General features: G+C 43.5%; 1 protein-coding gene across 12 annotated transcripts in view; it reads left to right on the top strand.

The window, feature by feature from the left end:
• Positions 1–1,442: 1,442 nt before the first annotated feature.
• Positions 1,443–24,877, top strand: part of RNF152 (ring finger protein 152) — a 67,910-nt gene continuing 44,475 nt past the window's right edge. For 2 of the 12 annotated variants that reach the window (XM_053247226.1, XM_053247231.1), the window contains exons 1-2: positions 8,953–9,206; positions 10,814–10,938. The gene's annotated coding sequence lies outside the window, so the exon portion shown is untranslated. Of the gene's footprint in view, positions 3,930–8,874; positions 9,207–9,306; positions 9,396–10,223; positions 10,355–10,813; positions 10,939–20,893; positions 20,993–21,941; positions 22,079–24,519; positions 24,712–24,877 lie in introns of those variants that run through there. The other 10 variants (XR_008306423.1, XR_008306422.1, XM_053247229.1 and 7 more) reach the window with 10 other exon arrangements.

Genomic DNA, 24,877 nt, shown 5'->3' with positions numbered 1-24,877 from the left:
AGGGGTTTACCATTGCCTTCTCCCACGCAGTATGAGGTGATGCCTTCCAGCATCTTCCTATATCGCTGCTAACTGATATAGGTGTTTCTGTCTGGGAAACATACCAGCGGGGATTTGAACTGGCAACCTTCTGCTTGTTAGTCAAGCATTTTCCCACTGCGCCATTACCTGATGGCAAAACACACACACAGCCAACACTTGTTTTCTAGAGTTTAAAGGCCAAGTTTTAAACTGCTGCCTCTGAGCCATTTTATATCAGATCTGCACCTCATTTGGTAGGTTGGTGTTGCTTGTTACCTAATTGGTGTCTGCAAATGTTCCGGCAGATTGGAGAGAGGGTTTAGATGTTATAAGCAATAGAATATTCAGGGCTTATAATGGTAGAATGGTGGTCATCCTATACCATAAAATGCTTGGGCGTGCGGCTGTGCTGCCCGTGTCTTTTTGGGCTGTTCTGAGCATGCGCGGAGCGCATGCTCAGAACGGCCCAAAAAGACACGGCCGCCCAGACACGGCCGGCCATCTTCTTTTAAATATTGCGAAGGACGACTAAAAGGCCTAAAATGCCCCATTAAAATGCCCCCGCGGCTGTCGCCGCCAACCGTCCGCCCCCCCTCTCCAAGCTTTAAACCCCCACCCCCACGTTTAAGGACCAAAACGGCCCTTGAAAATGCCCCCGAATGCCCATGTGGCTATCGCCGCCAACCGCCCGCCTGCCCTCCCAGCTGCCAAAACCTGCTTACCAACACAACTCTCCTCCCCGGGAGCACGTCCTAAAATCGCTTGCATGACCAACGTAGAGAAGGAGAGAGGAGCTCGCGTGCAGAGCAGCTCCCTCCTTAAAGCCTCTTCCTGCACTGCCGCTTTGGCCGAAAAGGACGCCTATTGCGTCCTTTTCGGCCAAAGCGGCAGTGCAGGAAGAGGCTTTAAGGAGTGAGGAGCTCTGCACGAGCGCTCCTCTCTCCTTCTCTACATTGGTCATGCAAGCGATCTTAGGACGTGCTCCCGGGGAGGAGAGGTCTGGGCAGCTGGGAGGGCTGGCGGTAGTTCGGCAGCGGGAGCCCCGGGGGAATGCTCATGGGCCGTTTTGGCCCTAAAACGTGGGAGTGTGGGTTTTTGCTTGGAGGGGGGGTGGCTGGTTGGCGGCGGCAGCCGCGGGGGCATTTTAATGGGGCATTTTAGCCCTTTTAGTCATTCTTGATAATATTTAAAAGAAAATGGCCGTCCGTGTCAGGGGGTGGTGGAAAGGAGGACTTGGGAGGGCGGGCTGCCATAACACACAGTTTCACAAGCACAAACAAAAGTACACAGTAAGCCCAGCTCATGGAGTGGAGTGCAGCCGCCATTTCGTTACCCTTTCCCCGGCCAACCAATCACATATTGCGAAATTCCCCCCCACCCCTTCCAACTAAGGGCGGGAAAACAGCCTGCAGAAATAATGGCCACACGCAGCAGCCGAGTTCACTAACAGTCTCCACTTCACCGTTAGAGGAGATTATTCCGAGAGCAAAACAGGACGCTTATTTCTGGCTCTTCATTGCCAAAATTAGCTCATAACATCCAGGAGTGGCTTTCTATTAGTGATTTACAACCAAATACTGCCAGGAGTCTAAACTCCCTGAAGGGAGTCAGCACACCAACCGGCAGGGAAGCCCTCAGAACCAGAGAAAGTGCTTCTCCACTCACAGTGGAGCAAACTTTGATCTTTTATTTAGCAAGCTTAACAGAGCACAGCACGTTGATGATGACTGTCACCACATTGTCAAAATTTACTAACGAGAACCATGATATCAGGCTGCAGTCACAACTCCCTGAGGGGAGACAGCACACCAGCCGACAGGGGAGCCCTCACAAGCAGAGAGAGTTCCTTTCCACTCACAGTTCCTTTTCCACTCACAGTGGTGTATAAATAAATACTATGAGGGCAGAGGGGGGAGAAATACACAAAATTACTTAAACCAAAAATAAAAATAAAAATTCATGAATATGTTAGAACAACGCAAGGGAGAAGAAATAGCAAAACACAAAAAGGGGGGGGGGATACAGGAAAACAGTAAAGAGAGTAAGAGACAGAGAGATAAAGAAACAGACAGAAAGATTAAACCAAAAAAAGGAAAAATAAATAAAGGGAGGGTAAAAGCTAGCGCCCGTTATTATAACGGGCTTAAACATACTAGTTTTAACTATAATGGGATTACTGTGCCAGTATAATCTCTTAGGATTCATGCTTGAATAGATGTGAACTTTGGAAAATAATTTTTAAGCACTGTGTACAGTGAAAAGTGCTGTTGCATATATTAATATATATAACTATATTAAAAATTAATAATGAACAGTTAACACTGAGTGACCACTGGCGTATGAGTTTTATAAAACTACATATATAGGTTATCCAAGATAAAGTCAATAGTCCTATGAATTCAGCTCTGTTTCTTATTAAGAACTACTATTTAGGCCCTTAATATGCAACATAAACAAGTCAAGGGAATGGCCTGCAGGAACATTCCTGACATGCCTCCTCACTATTATAAAATGTTTATTCTCCCTGTCTAGCTATGCCCAGCCCTTTTAAAGTCATATGGAGTAGAATTGGACCTTACTGAACAGTCTGTATCACCAAAATAGCATGTAAAAATTAGGCAGTATTGGTTTTCATAAAAGCAGCATGCTTAGAATTCTTTTTCTTTCTTATAATTTGTCAGTCTTAAGACCCATATTTTGAATAGTTAAATTGTGAATTCTTGTGAGTTCATACCATTGGGTTGAGTGGCTGCAGTCCCCAAATATGGTCCATTCATTTTGCATATGACATATTTATATGTCATCCCTGCAGAATTTGTGCAAGCTGAACATTTCCTGAGGGAAAGTGGTTGCTTGGAGCATCTAAAAGGAAGCAGGCTACTCTAAGGAACCTATCACCAGTGGGCATTAACTTGTGAATGAGAGGACTGGAGTTTGTTTGTTTGTTTTTAAAGCCCAGGGATAGAGGAGAGGGAAAGGGCAGTCTTGTTACAAGAGGGGAAATCAGGCAAGAGCAAGAGGGTTGGTTTGGCCTTAAGAATTTTGGGAGCCTGGGTGAAATTGTCATTCATCTCTGGATGAAAACTCTGGATTCAGACATCAGCTCCCTTCTCCCACCCACAGGACCTTGCAGCTAAGTCCTGACCTACATTCTCCATGCATCTTGACATCTTATCACAGTGGGGAATCTTTCACAACCCATTCCCTTAGCTGCAAACCTTAACTGCTGGAGTACCCTAACCTCACCAGGTCCCCTTAGCCTTTTGTGCATCAGAGACAGACACTTCATTTCTAGCTGACTTTTTTGTTATATCATTAGCTGCTTTCTGGACTTGATGGTGAAAAAATTAGACATAGATGTAAATATAAATAAAATATTGTAGAAGGCCTGCTTGCTCTTCCATGCATCATGCAGGACATGGCCTGTAAAAATGTTGCCCTGGGCATGCCTAGGTAGTAAATCCATTCTTCAACTGTTTGTTTGTTTATAGCTCCAACAAGGAGAATTATGGCTTTGGGTGGGCATAGGATGGTCAGCAATAAGACCTGAAGAAGCCTAGGAAAAAGGACAAAGCAGAGATGAGTCCTGAGTTTGTGCTGATAGAGCAGCCAGGCCCATGAAAGGCTAAAAAGAAGGGTGATTTCTTCAGCATATTTCATGGCATGCAATCAAATCTGATCAATGTCAACTGATATGACTTCAGCGAAGTAGTAAAAAAGAAAACACAGAAGCCACCATCCTTTCTATATGCAAGTCTGCTCTAGATGTTATTTCTAGAAGCAGCAGGACTCTCATGCTGCTGGATTGGTTTTGTTTGTTTGTTTTCCCCCTTGCAACTGAAATGGAGGCAACTGCTAGGATTGCACAGGATCCATGTCCATGGGGAATATACTGAACTGCATGTGAGGTCAGTTCAATAGAGCCAGTGGGCTTTTTGTCAAACTCTATAGAGATCTTCAGAAATGAATGAATTTCTGGACTTTCAAAAATGGGATAAGATGTATCAGGGGTTAGTGGTCTTCCTCCTTCTAAGTATGTTCTTTTAAAAAAATTGTGGCTATTTTAAAAACAATATTTTTGTTTTTAAAAATCCATTCATTCTGTAGTACATTCAAATTTCTCATTTCTTATTACAGATGTTAAAAGTTATCAAACTAAAATTCTAATAAATTCATTATTTTTATATATAAAATTATAGCCTAGACTAGTGCAGAAACATTACAAGAGTAATTATTGCTACTTACAAGATGCTATGGGAGGCAGATACAAGTAACCATTCATATCTGTATTCAGAATTAGCCTTATGCTGCAGAGATGGGCAACCCACCCAAGTTTTGAACATACAGAGCTTCCCTATATTGAGTCAAACTGTGACCCATTGAACTCAGCATTGACATCTTTGTCAGCTAACAGTTCCTTTTTGGCTAGAGATGCCAAGGACTGAACCTAGGATCTTCTGCATGCAAGCCAGAGCTCTAGCACCCCTCTCTCTCTTGCCTTCTTCCATATGCACAAAACCTTATGCATATGTAAGCAGAATAGTAGCTTTGCTCATCTCATCCATGCAGAAACTCTGCTTTTCTGCTTACAGCAGGATCCTCCATCAGATTATGCACACTGGATCAGCCTATTTCTCGGCATGCAGCAAGATCCTGGGGGCTGTTTGCCCAGATCAGCAGTTCTGAGCAAGCAATAGCCTCTCTGCACAGGGCAAACAGTCAGTCACTGGGTTGAAGAGGCACACGTCTGGTGGTTAATTCCTAAACAGAAAAATTTCAGGGCACCAGCACAAAGGTCACATCTACTGATCTGAAAGATCTGCATCGCCCTGATATGTGGAGAAGGAAAGACTCTGTGGTGAAGGAAATTCACTCTGCACAAGCTCATCTTTGTGATGCTTATCTTTGTTATTATTTCATATATTCCATGGCACTGAAAACAAGTTTGGGGACTCAGGCTTGATGAACTGTGCCTCAAACAGACACCATGTCTCAGAACATAAAATGCTCTAATATTTGCTACAAAATTTACACGCTAAGTATCAGAAATAATAAGAATTTTTTAAAAATTACATGTTTATTCCAGGAAATATATTCTGGTGGTCTTTTTCATAGTATATTTAGAATTTAACAAATGGTTTAATCATGGTTTAGCATGATGATTCCAAACCTTGCACTCATGTACTCCCCTCTCCAAGTGAGGGCAATGGAATGCTTTATACTTCCATTGGTGGTTAACTTTAGAACAATGCAGGACTTGTCATGTGTGAACTAGGCAAATCCATGTTCTGCATACAGCTTGGGAACAAGCAACATGTGATATTGGAACCTTTAACATGCAGGTCCCCAGATTTAATCCCTGGCATCTCCAGGTACGGCTGGGAAAAACCTGTGGTTTCTGGAACCACGGAGAGTCACTGGCAGTCAGTGTAGACAATACTAACCTAAATGGGCCAATGGTTGAATTCAGTTTAAGCCAGCTTCATGTGTTTATATTAGCTGGTGTGCGGAAGCGGTTGTAACTATTTTTGATTGCTTCTCAAAAGGCAAGCTATATCGAACAGAACAGTGGAATTCTACCAGTGTGTGCTTGGAAGTATGCCTCATTATTTTAAGCAGAATTCAGGGCTGGTTCCACACATGCATGTTTATTACTAGATAACTGTTACATAATATGATGGCTTTAGATGCATGAATGGACCATCACATATCTATGATGATGGGTAGAACTTTCGTATTATCCAAAATCACCTCAAATGTAATACTTTTCAAGAGAGTCAGTTTTACAGATTCAGCTGCCGATTATCAAGTGTTTTTAAAGCAAAGCAAAGTTGTTCCATCGAGTTGGTGTTGACTCCTGGCAACCACAGAGCTGTGTGGTTTTCTTTGGTGGATTATGGGAGGGGGTTACCATTGCCATCTCCCGCGCAGTATGAGATGATGCCTTTCAGCATCTTCCTATATTGCTGCTGCCCGATATAGGTGTTTCCAAACAGGGATTCGAATCAGTAACCTCTTGTTCACTACGCAAGTTACTTCCCGCTGTGCCATTCTATGTGGTAAATGTGCATAGGTTTGCAGATTCTCTGAATTTGTCAAATAGGGTATTAAAACTTTTTGTCCACCACCGTCTTTTGGAAAAGGGGAATCCTGAACTAATTCCTTATTATCTGTTTGCAGTTCTTAAGGAAATATGAAAACAGCTCAAAAATTTAAGCTGACTTTTAGGCAAAGAAGTCCTAGAGAAATCACTCAGGGTGCACAATTATCCTTGAGTACAAGCACAAAAACAATCACCCAAGCTTTATGATTGGTACCACCCCCCCCACAATATCTCCAGTGACTGTTGCCGGTGTCTATCTGACGTTTCTTTTAGATTGTGAGCCCTTTGGGGACAGGGATCCATCTTATTTATTTATTATTTCTCTGTGTAAACTGCCCTGAGCCATTTTTGGAAGGGCAGTATAGAAATCGAATAATAAATAAATAAATAAACAAACAATTTTTTTTAAAATTAATTCTTCATCTCTCAGGCTAATGAAACTCGACAGAGGAGAAGTAGCTTTTCTATTAACTAACCTAAATGAATAAGACAAATAACTAAGATTAAAGAGCTTGTTTTGCAAGGCCAATTTTGTGATCCATGGCCAATTCTACATTTTTTATTATTAATTATTATTATTATTATTATTATTATTTGTGCTGGTCAACGACCGTAATAAAGATTATTATTTTTTTAATTATTATTATTTACATTTATATCCCGCTCTTCCTCCAAGGAGCCCAGAGTGGTGTACTACATACTTGAGTTTTCCCTCACAACAACCCTGTGAAGTAGGTTAGACTGAGAGAGAAGTGACTGGCTCAGAGTCACCCAGCTAGTATCATGGCTGAATGGGGATTTGAACTTGGGTCTACCCAGTCCTAGTCCAGCACTCTAACCACTACATCATTATGTCTACTACATTAAAACTACTCGAAACCCTTCTGTATAGTCACATAGGAGTCATATCTGAGAGCTACTCATCATGTGGACTGGATGCATAAACAAATCAGAATGAGTTTGGGGATGAACTAGGATAAATGGTCTTGTAAACAGGAGTTGCAACTGTATAAGGGTTCTCTCTCAACAACCCAGCTGATGACAAAGAGCAGAGGTGCACCTAGGTAATTTTGGAGTCTGGACCTAATGGTCTTTGGAGGCCCCACTCCCCTGCAAATTAAGCATAATCATACTTGGCCAGGCAACTCCACCGCACCAAAGACAGACTAAAGAGGATTTGGGGGGGCCCAGGGGCTGTGGAGACCCTGGAATTCGGCCTGGAAGTCCCGGGGTAAGAGCGCCTCTGCGTGGTAGAGTCAAATTCAGCAAGTAGCAGCTTTTCCCAGCACAGAGATGAAGTGGTGAGAGTGTCACCTGTTGAACTTCTGATTGTGGACATAGCTGATAAAAATATATAAAAGCCTTGCCAGCAAAAAGGTGGCAACTCCACATGGAAACCTGTACAAACGGTGCCCTTGAGGATGGAACTCTGTGGGAGAATGATCTAGGTAGGATACTCTCTCACCACAGTCAACAGGGGAAGTTACCATTTCCTGCAACTTTAGCCAGTGCTTAGCTTGTGAAAAGGGAGGTTTCTGGAGAGAAATGTGTTGTGGATATGGTCAAAGGCACCCTTTATCTAGTTTAACACCTAAAGTTAATCTCCAGTTTAGCAAACATAAAGACTACCATGTTTCTTTTTTACTTCTGCTCTGTACCTTACAAGTGCCCCATGTATTTTGATTAGTGCTGGAGACAGATCTGAGTATCTGTTAGATTTTATATTTTAAAAAACATGAGGAAACTATTTTTGGTTTTTTGTCCCCGTAGCCCTCCAAAATCTCTCACACCTAGCAAAGGCTAATGAAATTAACAGCCTCCAGAGGTGCAACCAAAACAACAAAAACTCTTGTGGCCTTAAAAACTAACACATTTATTGTAGCATAAGCTTTCATGAACTACAGTCAACCTAATCAGATTAATCAAGTGTTATTCTGATATATTTGCCAACTGAGGATAACACTTCATGTATCTGATGAACTGGACTGTAGACCACAAAAACGTATGCTAGAATAAACGTGTTAGTCTGCAGTGCTGCAGAATTCTTTCTTGTCCTAATCAAATTTAGTCTGTCTTAAAAAAGAGTACAGGAGGTTTTATACAATTTCAAACTGCAAATCTTGGCGTTTTCCCATCGTGCCCAAATTTGCCTCCCCTTTCCTTTGTTTTGCTTAACGTTCATCATAATGGAGAGCAGGGGCGTAACTACTATTAGGCAAAGGGAGGCGGCTGCCTGGGGGTCCACACGCCTCGAGGGCCCCCCCAGAGGCAAGTCACATGACTATATATTGTGAAGTGTGTGTGTGTGTGTGTGTATCAGCGAGGGGCCCATTTTAAAATTTTGTCTCTGGGCCCACTCCAGCCTTGTTATGGCCCTGATGAAGGGTTCTACAGAACTCAAAAGCTTATTCACGACCTTGTGATATTTAGTTGGTCCTAAATAATGGTTTTGTTCTAGTTTGGCTTTTGGATTCTTTCTTTCGTTATTCTACATGTTCCAGCACTGGATGCAAGTGTATAGACAGCAACTTAAAAAACAAAAAGGTACAGAGCAGCAGTGGTGGGGAGATAGTCACTTGTTGAGCTTCTGCTTGTCACACAGCTGAGCTGTAACGGCATGTAGCATCTATTAGAAAAAAAGGAGGGAACAACTGAGTTTACGACGTTCCGATTTATTGCTCTCATTGGTACTTTATTATCAGACAACGTAAGTAATTAAACCATGACACAGATTCTGAAAAACACACACACACCCACCCGCAGGGTCTTCCTTAGCTTTGTCATTCACCTCTGCGGTGGCTTATCTGTTGTTGGCAGAGTCTGCGGAAATGGAGGGAATTCCTTGCAAGTGCCCCCTTTGCAGGGAATGAGAGTGGGGCCAAACTCCAACGACTTCTCTCAGCAAGGGAGAGCTCGGTGCTGCTGTGTGTTGGGCGCGCAGGAGGAGGAGTCCTCCCGCCCCTCCTCCTGTCGCTGGCCGAACATTTCAAGCTCCCCGCCGCCACCCCGTCTTCAATTTGCTGCTGACGGTGGAACAGGCAAGGCAGCCGGCAGCCAGAGAGGCTGGAGGCTACATGAATGGGTAGGAACTATCCAAGCAATTTTTTTTAAAATATCCAGTCTCAAAGTCACATCCCCTTTAAAGTCGGCTTCTGCTCCCGCTTGCTTGATAGAAGGGGGCATGCACTACGCTTTGACAAAAAGGAAAGTTATGGGGGTGGGTGGAGGGGAAAAAAAAAACCCAAACACTCCACGCACACAAGGAAAAAAGGTTAGTGAGTGTTGGATTTCCTCTGCACCCCTAAACCTTTTAGCCTTTGTATCCAAACTGTTGAATGCACTTCATGCTAGCAAGTAGGTTGTTTTGCTTTCAATTTTTTTTTAAAAAAGTAATTCACTCAAATGAGGCTAGCATTGTGCGCGGGGGGAGGTTATATTGCTGTGGGGGGGAGAACTGGTTGTATAAAGGAGCTTTTAAAAAAGACTGAAAGATGAACAAGATTGGTTAAGAATAAATCAGTTTTGCACATTTGCCTTTTACTCGCCCTCCCCAACTTTTCTGTATCTTGTTATTACATTTTTATCCTGTGTCCTTGCAAGGATGGCGTACATATTTTCCCCTCCCCCTCGTTTAAAGGTTTCATAGACTACTAGATTTGCAGGGGGGAGGGAAGAGAGGTAATGTGCAAATAACTACCTGAAGAGGCATGCATGGGGTCTGCAGACTGGAGGAGGGGAGGCTCTGTGGAATGGCTTGGAGCATTGATAAGGCTGTAAAGGGGCTCGGTGTGATGGAAGATGTCCTCAGATGCCTCCTCAAGCTTTAGCCAAATCGGCGAAAGAACCACCCCTCCGCCCCCCTCCTTGTTCTCCATCTACGGTGAAGAGGGTATTCGGTATTATTCCTTTCAAGAGAAACACCCGCGGCCCCCCCGCCCCGGTTTTAAAGGTAGCTAGTTGCCTGTAAACCACCCTGCAGCAGCTTGGGGGTCTGCTGGTGGTGTGCTTTCTTTTCGTTATCTCCAGCATGGACCCCCCCCTTCTGTAGGAGGAGGGGCCGGGAGAAGAGGAGACAGATGTTTGGGTCTTTTCATTTGGCCGATTCTGCTTGACAGGGGTGAAGTGATCGCTGGAAGGGCAAAGCAAAAGAGCAGGAGCTTGGGGGTAGAGATGAGCACTGCGGGTCACAAAAAAGAGAAGGGTTTGCATGTTTCCTTGCCTTTGGGAGGGGTAAGGCTTTCTTTCTTAAAAAAAAAAAAAACCTGCACACACTCTTTACATTAAAAAAAAAAAGAATCAGCTGGCAGTTGGTTAGGTTGCTAGGGAGTGGAGGTGATGGCAACTACATCTGATTGAACAGAGGCTGTATTTGTATATAGTTGCATCTAGACAAACTATATTCCATCTACATCAACTGTAATCTGTAATAGCTATGGGGTGTCTGTTTCTCTTACTGGCGCTGAGGGAATTGCTAAAGGGTAGGCTGTTTCCTGAAAGAGCTGTAGGGAAGATAACGAACTTACGTACTCATTTTAAATGGAGAAATATGCCAACATGCGATAGTATATGCTCTGCCAGTGCCCCCCTCTCGTCTCCAATATATGTTCATATGCAGGCTAAAAAAGGACGCTTTGATTTCCTAATTTGCTGCTGTTGTGTCTAACCCTGGCTTCCTCTAATTCACTGCAGGCAGAACAAAGCTCTGTCACAATGGTGCTTCCTGGTTGTCGCCTCCTGCCTGCAAACAGCTGAACCGTTTCCCGCTTGATATCATCATGCAGAAAGGATTGAACGAGACGCAATGAGAGAATCAGGTAATGCCACCAAAAATATGTTCAATATCTGTTGCTGTGTTAATGCTGCTATCTCTGGAGCATTGCCATGCATGGAGATCTGTTGAACTCCGTTTTATGTCTGCGGTTGCATCACCATTGATTTTTAAGTGAGCAATGCTGAGTCCTACAGTTCATTAACAAAAAGCAAAAATGAAGCAGAAGTAGTGACTGGTCTCTTATTCTCTTAAAATGCCTGCCCAAAGAGGCATACATCTAGAAATCTGGTGGATGTCGAGGGCTAATATATTTTTATAAGCTTATTTGTTTTGTTCAGTTGGGACAATAATTCCCCCACCCCCATCCAAAGCTACTTAAATCTCTTTTCGTGGTCCATCTGTTTTTTGGTAACAAATTTTGGCTTTGTTAATGTTGGGGAAAATAGATTGTCTTGTTGAAAAGATTGTTGGGGAAGCAAATGGGATTTTAAAATGTACACCAATGACTATAGGTAGAGTGTTTTGTTCCAACATGCAATTCACTGGAGTGACTTTATTTGGAAACAATTCAATATTTGACTGGAATATACTTGAAAACTGGTAAAAGATTTGAATGCAGTAAAGTTGCTGAGAGTGTAGGGGTGGGGAATATAAGGAGTGAATCTGTATAATATGTGCTGAAGGAAATAGAGCAAAGAGAGCTGTTTTTAAAAAAACAAACCCGAAACCCTTTAATTCATGAGTTTGTTTCATCATTGTCTTGGCAAAGTTGCCCTTCTTCAAAGTGACAGTTGTGTGTTTGGTAGAATTTTGCTCATGACTTCTTGAATTATTTCTGTAGGAATGACTTACATACATGTTTATATCTTCAAGCTTTCAAGGGTATCCTGGACATACAGGTCTTCCTTTTCAACCTTTGTACCTATGCTGAATTAGGAGGCCTTTGGAAAGAACCTACAGAGACTGTGGGTCTCTGTGACAGAGATAATGTAGCACTGTTAGGGATTATCATCAAATCTCTTCTCACTGGTTTTCTTTAAGCACTCTTCTTGTCATTGTATTTACATATTCATTAAGTTTGTTTTGGCCTTGTTTATTAGAACTATTAAAAAGGAACCTTTGTGGGGAAATTTTGGAGAGTCTTCTAGCAGTTTTATAGAGCTGTTATTAATAAAGATTGCAATTAGGACCTGCACCTATGCAACCCCTCCAAAAAACTACAATCCTCCCCCACTCCTCCTGTGTTCCCTTCCCACCTTGTGCCTTCATTTGCAATAAAATTAAAGAACTCAGGGGAGAGCTCAGCTAAGTGGATAATTCGTAACAGCTGCCGCTTTTCCAAGGTGACATTTCTGCAGCTGTCAAGGAAAGCAGAGAAAGGGAAACTTCGGGTGCAATCCACTGAATACTGCTCCAGCACAACCAGCATGAAAATAGATAGGAGTTGCGAGGGACCTGTTCTTGGCAGATTGCATGATCAAAATGGAAAAGATGTTCAGGCCACACTGAGGAAAGTGTGGATGTAATTCATATGAGCTCACTGAAAAATAGTGGCCTTCTGCTCTAGGAATGTCTGTCTGTCTGTCTATATATCTGTGGGTCTCCAAAATTTGGTCAATGTTAACATTTGTATGCCAGCAATTTCAGACACACTGTGAATATCTGAAAATAGTTATCCATTTCTCTACTTTTCAGTTGTATACTAGTGAATATTGACACACGTTTAAGTGACTGTCATCATTCACCAATGTATCTCTATGTTTTTGGACAATCACAAAATTTGTAGGCAATTGTCTATAATGTGGTGAATTTAGGCATATAGAGGATATGCCCATCCTGATAAAGTTAATGGATCCAGTCTGTATATTGCCTGTTGATAAGTTGGTGTGTTTTATATATCTGGAAGCTACAAGACAGAAAACGGGTGTATGTCTTCCCTTTCAGAGTCAATGAAGGTGATTTCCATTAACTTTAATGGGAATAAAGGGCATCAAGGCACATAACGCAGCATAATCATTTGCAAAATCTAAGGTCTGGGTAGGGTCAGTGCCCCGGATGGGGGACTGCCTGGGAACTTGATTCATGCGCCCTGTAGCAAAGGCAGGATTTTATTTTTAAAACAAATTGTGATAATAATTAAGAATGGTTCATGATTTAGTTCATAATATTTAGTTATTGCTTAATCATTTTTTGCTTCTTGTCTTAATTGATTTCAACAGTTGTAGAGTCTCTTTGGTATGGCTTTCTTCCTGATGTGAGATATTCTTTTTGTTTATAGAACTCTGAGGTAATCTTAGCACGTGTTTATATCTGATTTAGTCAAGGAGGTAGCTCGCGTGCTAAAAGTTTATATGCATGCTGAGTTGTGCCCCTCACAGGCCACAAGACATCACTTGTTTGTTTTTTTAAAATTATATCCTGCGCTTCTTGAGGGAGAATAAGAAAAGAAAAAGCTTATTGCAAGGCAACTAATATATACAAAGCTAAGAATATGCTCAATACAGTATAATAATTTAAACTAAAAACAAAGTAGCGCTAAAGCCAGCACAACAAAACTCAACTTAAATTGCAGCTAAAAAACCTGAGGGGAAATAGAATACGACAGTGTCTGTTTACTTCTGTCTTGGTATAGGATGGCAGGAACTACTCATTATGACACTAACCTAGTTTTTCCTTGTGTTTGCGTCATACTGTTAATAGGGCAGGGAGAATCAGCAGGCAGGAAAGGGGTGCTTGACCTTACCACACCCACCAATTTTCCTCTCCTCCCCTGGGTCTTTCCTTTCCTTTCCCTTTCCTTTCTTTCTGCTATTTTGCCTCCCGTTTAGTTCCAAGATTGGCTCTAGGGAAAAGCGATCTTGAGGGGGCATTTACAGGGGAGGATCAGCAGCACAGGAAGGAAGGGATAAATCTTCTCTCTCCTGCTCCCCACAGATGTCTCCTCCGTATACATACACTGTGTTGACATTTACTTGCAGACGTGTGTGGCAAAGAATGAGATGATTCTCACGATCGCCCAAAAGCCTTCTTTTGGGCAATCGTGTTCTGCAATGGGAACTGCGCGGCTCACCGCAGCTAGCCGCCCTAAATACCCCTCCCCTTAGCCGAGGTTAACAGAGTGAGTGCTCCGTTAACCTCATCTTTTTGCTCATGTGTTGCCATGGCACGCGGGGACACATGAGTAGACCCCTGACCAGGAGGCTGCAAGCAGCCTCCCGGGCTCGGTGGTCTCTCCAGGATGCCCCACGTACTTGCACGGGGCATCCTGGAACTTCCAGGGGCCGCGCCTCCCTCGATCCCTGCAGCCCCTGCTGGCTCCAAGCTGGCAGTCGTGTGGGTGGCCGACCTGGCCACCCATGGCTGCCTTCCGATTGTCTGCGGAGAGAGCGGGCTAAACCTGCTCTCCCACAAACCCCCTTACGGCTGCTCTCCCTGATTGTGAGACCCGCCTCAATGTTTGCTGATATAAAATGTTGCTCTGCTTTGAGTGTGAAATTTAAATTCCAATTAGAATATTAAGCAAGTTCTAGTAAGAACTAATCTTCCTGCTTTCCTTTCCTTATCTCTACAACTGGACTAAATATGGTCCAAATTGGTTAGGCAGTTCATAAGTTAGCCCACTTGCACCTCAGACGTTAATGCGTCCATCATCTTGAATTGGGGTGGATGACATAATCACAAACTATGCATTTGAGGTGTCCCTATGTGTCCCTACAACTGCACCATATTTGGTCCCAGTCAGTTCTAACTAGCACCTCAGATGTTCATGTGTCTGCCATCTTGAATCATGGTGGATGACATAATTACAAACTATGCCCTTGAGCCATCCCTATGTGTCCTTACACATGTAGCAAATTTGGTTCAAATTGGTTAGGTGGTTCATAAGTTAGTCCAATTGCGCCTCAAATGTTCATGTGTGTGCCATCTTGAATTGGGGTGGATGACATCATCACAAACTACAGCATTGAGGTGTCTCTATGTGTCCCTACAATTGTACATGATTTGGTTCATAGGGGTGGGTCCGGACCGGTCCGGAGGCCATTGTAAAGGCCTCCGGAGCGGTTTGGACCTGGCCGGTCCGGTCCGGGTGGAGGGGGTCCCTTTAAGGGTGGGGAGGGTTTACTTACCCCTCCCGCCGCTTTGCTCCCTCCAGCGCCCATATTTTCTGTAGAAATTGGGGCGGCAGGATACCTCCCCACCGCCCCTTCTGCCTCATTGCAAAAGCCTGCAACAAGCCTTCTGCGCATGTGCACGCGGTGCGGCGCTCAAGCTTCATGTTTACCCGACGCGACGGGTAGACTGGGCCTCCGACCACCGGTACCCGGCCTTATCCCGGCGGGTAGACCGGGCCTCCGGTGGTCGGAGGCCCGGTCTACCCGTCGCGTCGGGTAAACGTGAAGCTCGAGCGCCGCGCCACGTGCGCAGAAGGCTTGTTGCAGGCTTTTGCAATGAGGCAGAAGGGGCGGTGGGGAGGTATCCTGCCGCCCCAATTTCTACAGAAAATACGGGTGCTGGAGGGGGCAAAGCGGCGGGAGGGGTAAGTAAGCCCTCCCTGCCCTTAAAGGGACCCCCTCCACAGTGCCGGACCGCAGCTGTGCAGTTCCATGCACACCCCTATTGGTTCATATTGGTGCAGGCATTGCAAAGTTGAAAGGTGGGGGGACACATACGGATGGATGGACACAAACACTGAATGCTGGGTGATCTCATAAGCCTACTCTAAAGTAGGCTAAAAATAAAGAATTGTGCTGAAATATTTTGGCATATGCTTATGGTAAGTGCATCATACTATAAACATGAAAAAACACTAGCAGGTACAGGGGAGTTTTGACTGGTGAAACTCACTGGGCTCAGTCCCCAGAACTCATAATGCTCATCTCAAAGATGAGCTCAGCATTGTGGAGCCCTAAATTGGTCTCTGACTTGGATCAAAAGGTGAGCCGGAGAGCAATCCTTGGCTTATCGATGCATGTCCCAGATCCCTCAAGCCCTCTCTGCTTTCTCTTTAAATGACACTTACAGGCAGTGATGAGATGAAAGGAGGGAGGCCCATTTCTCTTTTCTTCAGCTTACCAACTAGTGCACTGCATAGGCCTCAGCTGCTGTTTGGAAATGTGCTTTTTGCAAGGGCTGCTGACCGTTTAGTAGCCTTTGAGAAAACTATATTTCCCAAGAGCCATTGGGGCCAAGCCCTTATATTAAAGCCTTTCTAGTGCACCAAAATGGAAGTTTTTCCACTAGGGGGATTTCCCCTTTGAAACTAATGAGAGTCAGAGCCTCTTTTGTCCTGAAAACCCTGCTAGTGGAGAAGTGTCAGTTTTGGTGCTCTTCATGGTATGTTTTGAATGGGACTCGGTACTCTTCTGTGTACCTGTTTTCCCCCCCTTATGGCTGCGCCTGGGCCTGTGTAGTACATCACCACAAAATACCAGCATCAAGAGTGGAGGAAGGGATAGGTACATCTTCTTTCCGCTCACCGTAGTTGGAGCTTTCAACATCAGTAAATGTTTTAAAGGAAAGAGGTTTGTGATGGGGGCGGTGAGGAGTGAGCATCTGTATAACCAAGATTTGAAGTTGGGTGGCGGGGAGAAGTGTAGTTTGGCAACCCGATGTTGGTGGATTTATTTGACACACTGGAACCAGAACTTGTGGTTTACTGTGGGAGAATGTTCTTGCTGGGAACTAGCGGATTGCATCAACTGTACTTGTCATGTGTTTTGTGAAGCTGCCCTAAATCTGATTAAAGGATCTACATGGATGGTTGAATTCCATGTTCACAGCCTGCTTCTGCTTCCCTGGTGGCCTTTATATATTACTGCCCATTGTATAGACTGATTGCATTTAATATGCATACATTGCATACATATGCAATATATTTGAAATCGTTACTGTTTAGAGGGAAACATGATGACACATTTTGCATGCATGTATAATACTTATATGGCAGATAGGTAAGATTCCTGGGGAGAGGGTAGCAAACCTTTTTAGTGCCACTGCTATGGTCATCTACTCCATGTTGCTGCCCCCAAGTGGAATAGCAATAGAATAAATTGCAAATAAATTTTCCCATCCCTTTTACCACTCTTGCAGGCATTTGAGACAGCCTACTTCTTGGCTCCAAGGGCCAGATTTGACTTCTGATGCAATTTTATCTGGCCCCTGGAGGCACTGTTTTTGAGATGTAAAATGTTTTTCCACAGTTTTGCTCTTAAAAGAAGAATATATTTTCAATCAAAAAGAGATATTTAATAATCCATTTCTTTTTGGAATTTTGCACTTAGTGCTTTAGGTATGCTTAGGCTACATAATGGTGAAATTTTTACTGCTAGATGGACCTAGCTTTGTAATGGAGCTAGACTACTTGTGACTGAGAGTGGGGAGTCATTTTGCTTGGTGAAATATATACAGAAGTTGGTCGTCCCTCACTTGGGCAGTAGCAGTGTTAAAATTTCTTTGGGATGCTCTCTTCATCTGAGTGGATGTTGCTCCTCTAGAGAGAATTTTTGAACTGCCTGATCAGAACTGCATATAGTGATTCAGGTGGCAAGGAGAGAATGTTTGCAAACTTGGGCTACACTTAAGAAGTGACATGTTGCTATATTTTTCTGGGATAGAAATTGCAGTCTGTTGTTCCTGCTTTTTGTGTTCTTCTTTTTCAGTGAAGACATGTAAATATGGTATTGCCCAGTGTTTTGCAAACTTCTGAATTCCCTCACCCCAAATTAAAACTGGAGGGGAACTTCATCCTTATGCCTAAAAAGGTTAGTGGGTAAGACCTACTTGCCATCTGAGGAACAGACTCCTTGCGGCTATTCACATGTGTGTGCAAAACCAGGCTAAGGAAGCCCAGCTCGGTTTTGCATGCACATGTGTACCTCAGGGATTGGGCCCGATCCCAGCAGCACCTCAGCAGCAAACCTGCCTATGGAGCCTCCCTCTAAAACGAGGTCAAGGGAGCAAGTGCTTCCTTAACCTCATTTTTTGGTCGTCTGTCAGCGGCTAGCAGACCCTAGTGATCTCGGAGGAAGGAGAGGGGATCCCCATAATGCACTGCGCACTTGCGTGATGCGTTATTGGAGCTCTGGCGGGCGGGGCAACACGTCCTGGCATCCCAACCCTCTGAGCTACTGGCAGCAGCTGGTACTCACCCAAGGAAGGGGAATTACTCATGTGCGGGGAAGTAAGCTCTTCAGGGCATCCTACCCGCAAACCCTATTGCCCTTTCTCAGTACTTGTGAGAAAGGGCTCCTTGAGTGTCTGCATGAGTCACTGATCTGGGTGGCTTTCTGATCAGAAGGAGGTAAGGCAGTGATGTTTGCTGCTGCCGTCTATGTGGAATGGACTGTTTTGTGTTCTCTCTATATTGGCACTGATTCAGAGATGTAATGAGTGAACTTTGAGCTCCCAGGAGCTTATAATTGTGTCACCCCCCCACCCTTGCAGTGTATCGTCTGGGAATTACTGGTTAGATCCTTGAACTTTTTCACTTGCTCTCCATTTGTGAGGAGTATTTTCACCTGGATGTTCTAAGCACTTGCAAAGGGTGGAGGCATGCAACAACCTAGAATGTTTCCAGTGGTTATCTTCTTTTACAGTACATGCACATTCTCCAGATTGCAAAAGCTCCATGCCTGGTTTTCATCCAGATGTGGAATTGCTTTCCTTGCTAATGTCACGTTCTCTACAAATAACTGTTCAATTAGCTCTGTTGCTCAGTTTTATAAAGGAAGGAGGAGGGTTTGAAGCCCTCTTGTGCAGACTGTCAAAGTAAACAATGTAAACTGAAAGTCTACACTGGAAGTCCCCAACTTAAGGGGAAAAAAAAAAAACTAATTATGTAGAAAGATTTTAAAAGATCAGTGATGTTTTCCAAGTATTAGTCACTGTGACTGTTGCAGAGCTGACTCTTCCAAATAATCTCTCACAATGTAGAGCTCAGTACATATCGCACTAATCCTCTGGGGTAACAAGTGTACCCAGTACAGTAGGCTGACATTTTATACCGTCCTAAGAAGAAAAAGGTGGGGGAATAAGCAAACTTGAAACTGGAAAATATTTAAAATAGCCAGAATCTGCTGACTGATTTGGAGTTGCTGTCTCACTGAAGTACCTCTAAAGTACAATTTTCAAATGCAGCTGCAATGGCCTGACTCAGTCACCGAAGCAGAGAGAGATGGAAGTGAGGGCAAAGAGGGAGAAGGTCTCCAGGAGACAGAATAATTTCTGAGAAGCAGTAAGAAGCAGGAAAAACTTTGGATTGGAGGCGGTAGAGCAAAATATTCCCCGGACCTCTAGAGCAAGTAGGACCTGGCAAGAAACAAATAAGCCCCCCTGGTCTTTGTTGTGCATTATTGCAAACCCTTCCCATTTATCTGTATGGGTCAATGGAGCAATTATGGTACTATCCCACTGATGTATGTAAAGAAATGAGAGGAGTTTGGAATAGGGAAAACCAGTGATAGGGGAGTGGAGTAACTGCAGGCATCATGCATGATGCCTGTTTGTGGCTGAACTTGCTTATAAGATTGAGGACCACTGCTCTAAAGGTAACGGTACATATTAAGATGTATTCATTTAAATCATTAGTGCAGGCTGCAATGCTGTGCAGAATTTCATGAGTGTAAGTACCATCCAAACTCATTGGAAGGTGTATCCGAGTAAATTCGCATAGGTTAGACTGCAAGAAAAGATTAGACTGCAAGGCATGATTTAATAGACTGAGTTGAAGGCCACTTTTCTAAGCAAAAAAGAATGATTACTCAAAACCTTGATATAGTCTTGAAGTCTACAGTATGTTTTTGTATCAGATTCCGATTTCATTTTAAGCCAGGTTGTTGTTAAAATTAAAATATAATTTCACTTTAAAAAACAAAAAAATGCAACTTCAGGTGTTGTTGTTTTTAAAAATAAACTATTATGCACCCTGATCCAGACTAACCAGTTGACATACAAGTAGCATTTGAAAATCTGATTTTTATGTGATAGGAATTCTCTCTTGTCAAATCTCTGCACTTTTATTAGCAATAATAGTTTACTGCAGTTCTTGAACAACAGCAGCATGCTATTTCTAGGAAGGTCTCTACAAATGTTGACTCATCTTGAAACAACCAGATTAACTCAGTAAAATTAATTGCAAAGCACAGAAGAAACCTGAATAAAGAGAAATTTTGCAAGTGACAGCTCAGTGGGAGATGATTTCATTCCCCCCGCCCTTAAACTGTTTAATCACATTTTGCATGCAATTTCTTTTTACAGCAGGTAAAGAATAAATTGAAACCCACTTGTGATCTCCAAGAAGGGTGGAAGGGGAGATCACTGCAGGCCATATGACTGTGGGGAAGCAGCAATTATCAGCTGGAGTTTGGTCTTCTCTTGTTCATATTTGCAGCCATTTCTGTAAACAGAACTTAATATTGTTCCTTATAGAAACTCTAAATAAGGCTTTGACTGTGTTTCAAATTTTGACATGATGACTAAGTGCCAGTGCTCATGATTTGGCGATGGTAGTTATGCCACTGAATGTCAGGTGGAGGAGGAGGTGTGTGCACTCCCTATACCTAGTTATCTGCATGGTGAAAATGACCAGGAAGTGACTGTGTGTAAGGTTCAATTGTGGTTGCTTGGCATGGGCAACCAGCATCAGGAATTTTAGCTTTGAAGTATGGTGGCTGATGTTGCTTGCCCATGCCAAGCAACCACGATTGAACCTTCACACATGATCATTTCCTGGGCATTTTCACTGTGCATACAACCAGGAATTGGGAGTGTGCGCACTACCTCCTCCCTCCACTGCTCAACACTTGGCAACATAACTACAGTTGCTGGATTATGAGAATCAGCCCATTCATGACTTGGCATTTTTTATGCCGTACTATTGAAATGCAGGAATCTTGTAAGTAGCCACTCATCCAATCCTCTGGCTAGTAAAAGTAACACCTAGTTAACCAGGAATGGAAGCTATTATACAATTGAAGAGAGTTGGTTCTTTTCTCTTTCAGACTTTCAGAATGTCTCTGCAATAATTGTGGTGTCTGAGTCTAAGTCGGCCTGAATAAGAGAAATTTTATCCACAAAACTTATTTAAAACATCACAACAGGTAATTGATGTTTCTAAATTCTGATTAAAGGTAGGAGGGGCATGTGCTAGTACTTTCATAACCCTAAATAACTCCGCTTGATGTGAGCTTGCAGATGCAATATGGGCAGAAAAGAATCACTTCTTTACTGCACGTATTGGCTGAGCATGGGTCTTCATATGTACTCTATGTTGTAATCTTTCGGATTCGAGTAGAGTCTCTCTCCACTAATGCTCCAATTGGCTACCTTGCCGCTTCAGCTCTTGTAGTTCTTCCATATACCAAGGGGCCAATTTTGAAGAGGGTTGGACACCTTGGAGCAATCATGGCTACTGCCCTGGTGAGTTTGCTGTTCCAGTTCTCCACCAGGGCATCAACAGCACTACTGGCAGAGTCAACACTAAATTCTTTCAAGGCTTCTTGGAATCCTGTGGGATCGAATAACCTTCATGGGTGGACCATCCTGATTGGCCCCTCACCCCTACAGAGGTGAGAGGTGATTGGGAGTCCTACCTTAGCCAGATGGTGCTCTGTCAATGACAATGGGGAAATCACAGGAGTCGCCACCCATGGAACACCACCCTGATCAAAGTAAAAGGCCAGATCAAGTGTGTGTACAGCAATATGAGTCGGTCTTGAGACTGCTTGGGATAGGCCCATAGTTGTCAGGGCCAGTCTTGAGCTGTCCTGGACAAATTGGTCTCGAAGTGAACACTGAAGTACCTCAACACCATAAACCTGGGAGATTCCAATGCCAAGCCTGTGACCAAATCTGTCAGTTCAGTTAGGGTCTCTGTTAGGTAGTGGGGTGATCGGTACACCAGCAATCTATCCCTGGTCTCCAAACTTAAGTACATTCATTCAATATAGTCAGACACTTTGATAGGGATCCTGGTAAGGGATATGTTGTTCTTATAGACCACAGTCACTCTGCTTCCCCACCCACGTCCTCTCACCTGCTCCTCAACAGAGTACCCTGGAGGGAGAAGCTGGGACCAGATTGGACCACCACCCTCTCCAAACCATGTCTCTATGATACATACCAGGTTGAGCCCTTCATCTATAATCAGATCATGGATGATTTCTGATTTATTCTGGACTAGCAAGGTGAGGCTCTATGGGTAGTTGGCACTGCTCCCCGAGGTCAAAGAGCTGGCAGGACATCTAGAATGGGAAACAGCTATTAAATTTCTGTTTCCCTTCCCCTGTAACATCTTGCTGACCTGCTAACGTTACTTCTTCTAGTCCCCACCACCACTGGAATAGCCGCCCCATAATCAGTTGGCATGCCCCCGTCTCCCCATCTCCAGACAAATCTAGACACATTGTAGACTAATCTCACTCAAGACTCAGATAAACAGAAGCTATCTAGGCAACAGCTTCAGATTCTAAAGCAGCCATAAAAGAATATACTCTGTCCCAGTCCTCAGTCCCACACTGAAGGCCCAGCCCCAAGGTTGATCCCTCTTTGGCAGCTGCCTACCACTGGCCACACTGCCAGTTATGCTTCTGGTGCAGTTCCTTCCTTATAAGCCCCAGAAGCCCAGAGCCTCCCCTCTCACAAGAGCCTCTGAGACTTGGCTGATGGTAATTAATGCCCACTGCTGGTGCAGCTAATCAGGAAAGGAAGGCCAGAGCTCCAATGAAGGTAGTACAGAGGTCGAGTCTTAAATGGGCATCTATATGGGTATATCCAGTTTTGGTGACTTTGTGCCTCTTGTCCAATGCATGCACTTGGCATAGTTGCACAGTTTATGCCAAGAAAAATTGTTATCAACTAGCTTTCCCTCCCAGAGAACTGAAATTGCCTTGAGACAACTGGCCATGGGTGTCTTACACATAAGTATCAATTTCAAACAACATTTTAATATACAAACTGTAAGATCATTTTTGTCAGTGAGTCACATTATAATTATCTGTCTGTGCTTTCACTTTGAATGCTGACTACTTTTGCAGTGGCATCTGTAGCATTCTGATTTAAGTTGAGCAGGCCTGGTTTAGTCTCTGCTAACTGGATGAAGAGGGAAGAGAGCTAGTCTTGTAGTAGCAGGCATGAATTGTCCTCCTGATGGAAGACTACATATTAGTGTTGTCCGCTGTATGTTAGGGCTGGGAGAGACTCCTGCCTGAAACCTTGGAGAGCTGCTGCCAATGAGTATAGACAATGCTGAGCTAGATGGACCAATGGTCTGACTTGGTAGAAGGCAGCTGAGCTTCCTGCATTCCTAAGAGACACCCTCAAAGTGGCAATTATATTTAGCAGAGGAAGAACAACTGTCCCTATTCAATCCCAGCACAGTATCCCTCACAGTGACTGTGGCTGTGTCTACCTTTTTTTGTTGAGATTATGAGATGTTTAGGCACAAGAAACTAGGAATATGCAAAACATTTCAAGCTTGAATCAGGCCATTCCGAGTGTTTCAAGCTTGAAACAAAATGCCATTAAAATAAAGGGCCTCTTCTGAGCTTGAAACACATTTTCCCAGTTTCGAAGGCTATTTTAGAGGATTGTTTTAGAGCTTGTCTACCGATTGGGATGGGCAGGTAGACCAGGCCTCTACTCTGGGCTTATTATGTTGACTCACCTTGGAGGACTGGTCTACCGCCGCATGAGGTGGGTAGACCAGGCCTCTGCCCCAGACTTGGCACGTTGGCCCGCCTTGGAAACCTGGTTTACCCAGTTCATGCAGCAGGTAGACCAGGTCTCTGAGGCAGGCCAATGCGTTAAGTCTGGAGTGTAGGCCTGGTCTACCCGCTGTCCCCAATCGGTAGACTAGTTCTGCCCAGAAAATAGCCCTCCAAAATGGTGTTCGAAACACTCACAATGTTTCGAGTTTGTTTCATTGAAACAGCCAGCAATTTCAATTAAATGTTTCAAGCATTTTGTATTTCGTTTCTAGCTTGAAACGAAACACAAAATCTGTTTTGTGCACATCCCTATAGGAAACCATCTTATTTTTTCTAAGTAAACCACACTGAGAACTTTGTTGTTGTTGTTGAAAAGAGGCATATCAATAATCTTAAAAATAAGCTGTGTGTATTTGCAGGATGCAGGAACTACAGACAGATAACCAGAGTTTGTGGCAAGAGCAAAGGGAATTGTAAACCTGGATATGGTACAATATCAGGAGTACACTGTTCCCTGCTCAGCCACTTGTTGTTTCAATGTTATGGGTGTGCTGCACACTGTATTAGGAGAGAAGGTTGGTGTAGTAAAAGGGGGGAATCTATAAGACAGAGTGTTTGGAATGCTTCTCCTTTTATATAGGTGAAATGGGAAGACCTTTAAGAGATACAGTAGCTATAGTGAGCATTTGTCTGATATGCAATATAATGGGAGTTGTGCCAAACCATGGTCTGTGCATATGAAAGAGAGGCATGCTGGATGAGTGGCTGGAACTACAATCTCTGTACTGATAGTTGAAAGAAATTTGCAGAAGCGTAAATTAAAGGAGGCAATGTATATAGATACGTTAAAACCAGATATTAATATTGAGATGGTTGTGGCTATGAAATTCATTAGTCTTTGAATTATTTCCCCCCTGCAGCTGTGATGTTTCTCTCCCACCCCTCACCACCTACTGTTTATCTCTCAAGAAGGAATTTCAGAACTGCTGAGACATTCAGCCTGTATTATCAACAGAAGATGGTGTATTTACACTGAAACTGTTTTGCTTTTAACCTGTGGCATCTGGTAGATATTTTATCTTTGCACAATAAAGAGGTCTTGGTGGAAAGCACTGCTTTTTAATAACTAACAAATATATACTGAAAATTAATGCTAGAGTCTAACCAGAACAGCTGTAGGCATTCTGTAGCACATTGCTAGAAATGTGTGTAGTATTTTGATCTTACTGATAATGAAAAGGTGCAGCAGCTGATCTGCTTCAACCTGCATTATAAAGA

Source organism: Hemicordylus capensis, chromosome 4, assembly GCF_027244095.1.
Source record: "Hemicordylus capensis ecotype Gifberg chromosome 4, rHemCap1.1.pri, whole genome shotgun sequence".
NCBI classification, from domain to species: Eukaryota; Metazoa; Chordata; class Lepidosauria; order Squamata; family Cordylidae; genus Hemicordylus; species Hemicordylus capensis.
The sequence above is the reverse complement of the archived record's forward strand: the minus strand, read 5'-3'. Positions and strand labels throughout refer to the sequence as shown.